Below are 8172 nucleotides of genomic sequence, written 5' to 3'. Positions count from 1 at the left end.
TTTAATTCAGTAATTGCAATTGATTAACTAACTCGAGAAGTACTGTCCTAATTTTCAAAGTGTCAATGAGGCATGTGTAGGCACCCCAAATGACATTTAAATGCGGTGTCTTTCAAGGCCGACTGATCACATTGATAACAAAAACTCCTTGATAACGCGGTCGCTTGATAACCCATCGACGACTTCACGCCGACGGCGAACGGGGGACCAGCCGTGACATCAAAACTGTCGACGGGCTATAGAGGCCGGTTGGTCGTTCTGTACTCAAGCGAACACAGCGGAGGAGTTAGATTCGGGAGAAAGACAGAAAGAAAAATATTTGTGGACTGACAATGACACAAAGATTAAAAGAAACAAAAAACACAAGAACCCTAACCCACATGCACTTAATCTATATCAATGATGAATACAGAAATGCAACGAGCAATTAACAGTGTATATAAACATTAACGCTACACAAGAATACACTTAACGGTTGTCCACTAAAAATAGTTCAAAAGAAAACAAATGATGGCACACGCATAGCCGGGCAGCAGCAGCAGCAAGTGCCTGTGGAGCTAGCGTGGGGTCGACGGCAGAGCTTTCCCGAAGAACGCTGGCAAGCCAATCTCGTTGCGGTGGATGCGATTGCCTGGATGGGTTTCCCGGGAGTTTAGGTTGAGCTAACTTGAGGGGAACTACCGCGAGCTTCGTTGCAGACGTTGGTTTGTCGTCTCTTACACCAACTGGTAGCTCGCATTTCAGACGCGGCTAGGCGGCCCAGGCGACTCTGGGCGGCACTAGCTCCTTGAGGCTTCTCAGCAGATTTCAGGCTCAGCTTCTAGACTATAGACTACTTCGCTGTGTTCGCTTGAGTACAGAACGACCAACCGGCTTGTATACCCCGTAGACCACTTCGCGCCAACGGCGAACGGGGGACAAGCCATGACACCTTATTATCTATGAATTCGTAAGCTCCGTAGAACATCAGCCTAGTGGACGCGTTCGAATAGGTATCCTTTTGCAGCTACGCAGTACTGTGTCCGTTTTATCACATCTTCAATGGCTTTCTTCATGACCGACGCCGGAATTCTACGGCAGACGTCCGTTATCCTCGCCTTGAACTAATCTATCGTCCGTCTCGGTCATGTAAGCACGATCTTTCACATAAACCCAAAGACAGAAATCTAGCGGATAGAGGCCAGGTGACATAGCCGGCCAATTTACAGGCCCGTGCCTTCCAATCTATTGCGCATGAAAAGTCGCAGCCAGTTAGTTTCGTGCTCGGCAGCTGCTGTGTGCATGCTTGCGCTCCATCTTACCCATACCCCAGAAGTGGAAGCCATGACAGCGGGACTTCGCTGAGAAACTCATCCGCCACGCCTTCAAGGATTTCGTTCACGTAACGCTGTCCAGTTTTTGTGTATGATCGAAGAAGATGGGACCGATGATAGCATCGGCGTAAATTCCGAATCACACATGGAGCGACCACTGGTACTGGCGCCGATTGCGCTTTACCCAGTGTAGATTGGAGCCCCTTCAATAGTGTGCATTATGCAAATTTATCTAGGCGTTTCTGCAAAAATTGACTGCATCTGTGCACGTGATCTTGCTCAAAAAGACCGGAGATTCACCGGCGTTTGTGAGGACCCGATTGAGAAATCTAGACGATTCTACAGGTTCCTGTCTACGAAGCATTGGTGCTGGTTAATGTGGTTTGTGTTAAAGGCCGTCATTTAGAATCCTCCAAACTGATGACCTTGAAATTGGTACCTGGGCGGCCACGTACCGCACGCTATTATGAGGGTTTGAGGCCATGAATGCTAGAACATCCGTACGTAGGCTGGGACTCAAAGATGGAGTCCTCCGCCGCTGTTTCTTGAAGCTGCCGGTCTGCCAGTCGTTGTGGTGTGAACCTCTCTTCTTGTCCTTTGTGTTTTTCGACTGGTTTTTGCCTTAAAGCATGTACCAACTGGCCCGGATTTCAACCCTTCTGCCGTTTTCTCTCTGGTTTTCGTAATTTCTGATGATAGTCGATGCCTTTGGCCTACCGCCACACCTCCATGACTGATATATATATATATTTGTGGCCTTCCTCTTGTTGCCATTTGCAGATCCCAAGGCAAGAATCATGTTTACCTTCTGCTCATCAGAGAAACGCATCGCGACTGGGACGAAAAACAATGCACCTTTAAACCTTTGCACTGAAGTTGTCAATTCCCTTTTGTACTGATAGGTTTTGTAGCAAAAAAAAAAGAAATAATCGTGCACTATATCTACGCTAAGACAAAAGCCATCACAGCTTGTTTCCAACCAACACCAAACGCGACGTATTACTTAGGCCGGCCGCGGCAGATAAAGCACCAGCTCGACCACAATGTTTTCTTTATTTCCTTTATTTCGTTCTGGATAACTCAGAGAGAGCCTGTTCGAGGGCGCTGCTTTATGTTCCAGGTGGGAGCGCAGTCGCATGGTATTCTCCATATCTCACGGGGTTTATTTTTCAGTCAGAAAAAAATTAGTCCGCAATTAGTACATTGTTGAAAATACCGCATTTCGATGACCCTTGGCTATGCCTTCAAATGCCTCATTGACACTTTGATAATTAGGATAGCACGTCTCGTGTTAGATAATAAATAACAATTACCTAATTAAATCTGAGTAACGAAAAAATATACTCGTAGCTACTGCATAGTACTGTAAACAATATGCACTAGGTTTTCTTCCAGTAACGTGTTGCTCTTTTTTAATATCTTGGGGCATGATAGTTAATTGGGACGCCCTATATATATTTATGACATTTTCATTCAATTGACGATGTTTCCATCCCTAATAAATGTCGTAAAATATTATAGATGTTTTTTTTCATGAGTCCTTTGCATTATTTACTGGAAAGAGAAGCAATACTGGGACTCACAACATTCACGTGCATTTCACACACCATTGATAAAAGACTGATGAAGGGGTCACTGAAGTCTATAGGTAATTTTCGTGGTCAAAAACGCGCGCAAATAAATTTGAAGCGTGGTGAATATAGAGCAACATATATTCATTCTCCAAGCATAGGCTATCCATACCTTTAGAAATAATTTTGAATTGGCTACCTCCATCTCTTTCAAAACTATAATAAACGTTGTCCTGTGTGTATATTTAAATATACTGTGTGTGTGCATGCTGTTTACAGTGTAAATTTAAAACAATGTTCAAGTGAGAAAATACGGATGAGGCAGCTGCCGCCAGTGCTTCTAACGCGCATGTCCTCCATTTGTTATTATTTGCAGAAATAAAGCGAAAGTATGAATTAAAAGCCGTCCACGTCTACGCCAACAATGATGCAATAAGCCTTTAGCCCCAGTAAAATTTCAAGTGAAAAGGTCGAGGAAGGTCAAAAGAAACCTCAAATTATGTTAGTGACAAAGCTCTGGTAATGACACTCTAGGTGTGTGTGAGGGGCGGGCTCAGCACCCCCCTCCCCCTCCCGCAGTCGGCGCCTGTGACCGACGGTGAGTCAAGACGTTTGAAACGTTTGTAAACGTAGCCGACAGCTAATCCTTGAATTTTTTAGTTTTTCTGAGTAACATGAGTAATATAAGTTTGCATGAGTACTGCATACAGCAGAGTTGCCCTGTATCCGGCGGTGAGGAGGTGGCACTTCACTTTTCGCCAATAACTTGCTATATTTTGCATGTCAGCGCCCATGACTGGGTCCACAAAGTTCACGCTGTGGTTTACTGTCTCCCAGTGCAGAATGAGGCTCGCTCCGTTAGCATCCACTACATTTGGGATACAGTGTATGCGGCCCATTCGTCACTGTGAATAGTGGTCCCCGGTTGAACATTGGCTGCAATAATGGGGCGTCGCCGCGTCTCGTCGGTCTACCTCAAAAAGTTGCAGCTCCCCTGTGATCGCGCAGACCATGCCGAAGACCCATGTTCCAGGATTTGGCTTCAAGCGCTGTGCTCCCACCGCGCCCCAGTGCCAGGCCGTGTCCGGTGGCGTCATCGGAGCACTGGGGCACCTGCAACGACCTGGGGTTCAAGCCGGACCAACCAACCTGCGAAGGCGAAGTCGTAACATTATATAGGAATATACAGAATGGACGCCGGGGTGCCTTCTGGTGCAATAGGTGCCGAAAGCAGTTGTCGCAATTACACGGTAGTGGTGCACTGCGCAGGCAGAGAGGTGAAGGAAGTTACTTCACCATCGCCGAATGCCTCGGCCGTCCGAACGTCCACTTCTCCAGGTGGCAAGTAATTTGGCTCACGCACTGCGCGAGCAAAAGCATAGACGCGTGGCTGTTGAAGATGACCGGCGACTTGTTTACTTTGTCGGAGCACGCCATCACCGACTGGAGGAACTACGCTCGTGAGATCGTGCAGGACGATCTGCCGGCGCGCCCTCCACTTGGTGGCCCCGGAAATGTATATCGTGCGAATTGACGAACGCCTTCTTCGTGGCAAGCGAAAGTACAACCAAGGCCGCCTTATGACGGGTGACAACGTTCCGCCGAGCCGCCAAAATTACGGCGGTGCTGCAGATCATGGACAATGGGTATTCTGCATGGTTTGCGCGATCCAAAAATGTGGAGCCAAAGTTTTTCTTCATCCATGCGCACGAGCGTTTGGTAGAAGCCATGACGTCACTCAGGTGTACTTAGGGGAGAGTAGGGAGGAATGGGACACTTTTCGCAAATATATTTTTAGTTTTGTTTATTTTGAACGCAACCATATCTTTGATATATTATAGTACAAGTCGAAACATGCTGCACGAATTCGGAGGATCGAGCACTGGTTACCACTTCTGGCGCAGCTTTAAAAAATAGTTTCTAACAGCTAAAATCTGTGCCATTCAACCTCTCCCTTTAGGTGGAGTGGGACATCATTTGGAAGGAATGGGACATCTGTAATGCGTTGGTTCCAACGTCTTCAGCGAACATTATAAGCCGATAGGTCAACATCAAACTTCATGCAATATTGCAGACGCTTTGTTCCTCCGATAGTTTTTGGAACTGGCAGCTTCATCACTATGTCTGTGACTGGTACAGTTCCTATATCTTTATGAGGAGGAAAGTAAAATTTTGAGCTCTCTTCTTTCTCTCGTAGGAAGTGGACACACACGTCAATGTTGTCACTGCTCTCGATTTTACCCGTGTAATAGACGTCAGATTTTTTTTTTTTGCTAAGCCCGATAAGAACAAAGTCACCCTTTGTCCCTCGAACAGCTTCATTCGGCCAATCGGCTTCAGAAATTTCCTGCCTCTCATTATAGAAATCAGACATGTCATCTTCAGAATCATCGAATGCGACGGCAACAGTCTCTGCTTGAGGAACTGAAATCCTTCCGAAGTCTCCGTTTCTTTTCGGGACGGGTAGTGGCGGCTGTGTTAAGCGCTCTCTTTTTCAGGCTCTGTCGCGAAAACCTCTGTGCAGCTTCTTGTTCAATCGCATGCTTCTCTAGTGTATCTGTAAGGACTTTTGTCCTACCTTTCTTCCTTCCTTTTCCCCCTGTGTTACTTGGTGCAGCTTTAGGGTAGAGCCTAAGATCGCTTGAAATTTTCGGCTTGAAGATGCCGTTGACAACGAGGCTGCTTTATCGACAGTGCGCGTGATGACATCTGTAGGGACGTTTCGAGCTCTGTCGATGTTTGTCTCAGAGCTCGAAACATTTTCCAGAAGACTTGAGTTGTTTGTTTCCCTGATGACTGTGGCTGCCCGCTGTGACACCTCTCCACCTGGGGATGTTACAGGTCGGTCAGTTGCTGATGACATCGAGTAGTGATCCGAAGGGACGGATTCAATATTGAAATGCCAAATGCTCGTTTTATGAAAGCCCGAGATTATGTTCTTTTGTGTCGCCGTTAATACGTAGGCGGTTCCCACTAGTTCTCCAACATTGTAGATGGAGATAGCCTTCCCTGAGCTATTTATGAGACAATCATTGCAAGCAGCGCTGTACCGACATTTGAGTGGTCCATACATGGACACCAAGTGGCTGCAGGCGGTGGATTCAGTATGGGGGAAAGGTACGCAGGATTAAACCACTCTCTTTGGCCTTGTTGATGGTGCTGATGCTGACATGGCTTTCATGATTGTCAAGATTTAGTAGAATGGGTGCTTCCTTCGAGTACTTTGCACTTCTCACAATGTGCTCTAATGTCAGTAAAAACAGTTCGCCGGACATTCATCCCGACTTGTTTGCCAAACCAAGACTTCCGGCTGGGGCGTCTTTCAGAAAAAAAACTTTAGATCTCACCAATGGAAAAATTAACACTGGGGGCAGAGCGTTTCCTATGGCATTGACAGTGCACAAAACGGTTACCAATTCGCCGCGATCTGCTGATGTGACTTGACCAGTTTGCTTTCACCAAGTGCTGCTATCTTTGTTTGATTGTGCCCACTTGTGAAGCCCGTTTCGTCACTATTGTAGATGCGGTGCGGAGTTAGCTTGTATTGATCGTAGAAGCCTTTCAGATTTGAAAGGAAAGCCTCGACGTTCTCATTGAAGCTCGCTGCCCTACCTAGACTGGTCGCTTCCGGCGATCGAAACGACAGCTCTGGATGGTGGTCCATAAAGCCCATAAACCAGTCTCTTCCAGCTATCTTGTTGACATCCCATCATCATCATCAGCAGCAGCAGCCTGGTTACGCCCACTGCAGGGCAGAGGCCTCTCCCATACTTCTCCAACTACCCCGGTCATGTACTAATTGTGGCCATGTCGTCCCTGCAAACTTCTTAATCTCATCCGCCCACCTAACTTTCTGCCGCCACCTACTACGCTTCCCTTCCCTTGGAATCCAGTCCGTAACCCTTAATGACCATCGGTTATCTTCCCTCCTCATTACATGTCCTGCCCATGCCCATTTCTTTTTCTTGATTTCAACTAAGATGTCATTAGCTCGCGTTTCTTCCCTCACCCAATCTGCTCTTTTCTTATCCCTTAACGTTACACCCATCATTCTTCTCTCCATAGCTCGTTGCGTCGTCCTCAATTTAAGCAGAACCCTTTTCGCAAGCCTCCAGGTTTCTGCCCCGTAGGTGAGTACTGGTAATTAAGACACAGCTATTATACACTTTTCTCTTGAGGGATAATGGCAGCTTGCTGTTCACGATCTTAGAATGCCCGCCAAACGCACACCAGCCCATTCTTATTCTTCTAATTATTTCCGTCTCATGATCGGGATCCGCGGTGACTACCTGCCCTAAGTAGATGTGTTCCCTTACCCCTTCCAGTGCCTCGCTACCTATTGTAAATTGATGTTATCTTCCGAGTCTGTTAAACATTACTTTAGTTTTCTGCAGATTAATTTTTAGACCCACTCTTCTGCTTTGCCTCTCCAGGTCAGTGAGTATGCATTGCAATTGGTCCCCTGAGTTACTAAGCAAGGCAATATCATCAGCGAATCGCAAGTTACTAAGGTATTCTCCATTAACGCTTATCCCCAATTCTTCCCAATACAGGCCTCTAAATACCTCCTGTAAACACGCTGTGAATAGCATTGGAGAGATCGTATCTCCCTGCCTGACGCCTTTCTTTGTTGGGATTTTGTTGCTTTCTTTATGGAGGACTACGGTGGCTGTGGAGCCGTTATAGATATCTTTCAGTATTTTTACATACGGCTCGTCTACACCTTGATTCCGTAATGCCTCCATGACTGCTGAGGTTTCGACAGAATCAAACGCTTTCTCGTTATCGATGAAAGCTATGTATAAGGGTTGGTTATATTCCGCAGATTTCTCTAACACCTGATTGACAGTGAGAATATGGTCTATTGTTCAGTAGCCTTCACGGAATCCTGCCTGATCCTTTGCTTGACAGGAGTCTAAGGTGTTCCTGATTCTATTTGCGATTACCTTAGTAAATAGCTTGTAGGCAACTGACAGTAAGCTGATCAGTCTATAATTTTTCATGTCTTTGGTAAATAGCTTGTAGGCAACTGACAGTAAGCTGATCAGTCTATAATTTTTCATGTCTTTGGCGTCCCCTTTCTTATGGATTAGGATTATGTTAGCGTTCTTGCAAGATTCCGGTACGCTCGAGGTCATGAGACATTGCGTATACAGGGTGGTCAGTTTCTCTAGAACAATCTGCCCACCATATCCTTCAACAAATCTGCTGTTACCTTATCCTCCCCAGCTGCCTTCCCCCTTTGCATAGCTCCCAAGGCTTTCTTTACTTCTTCCGGCGTTACTTGT

General features: G+C 46.3%; 1 pseudogene; it reads right to left on the bottom strand.

Moving 5' to 3' along the window:
* Window positions 1-4904: 4904 nt before the first annotated feature.
* LOC142591635 (uncharacterized) lies at window positions 4905-6159 on the bottom strand (annotated as a pseudogene).
* Window positions 6160-8172: the final 2013 nt, after the last annotated feature.

This window comes from Dermacentor variabilis, chromosome 8 (genome assembly GCF_050947875.1).
Source record: "Dermacentor variabilis isolate Ectoservices chromosome 8, ASM5094787v1, whole genome shotgun sequence".
NCBI lineage: Eukaryota > Metazoa > Arthropoda > Arachnida > Ixodida > Ixodidae > Dermacentor > Dermacentor variabilis.
Note: the sequence above shows the minus strand (reverse complement) of the source record. Positions and strands in the feature narration are given on the sequence as shown.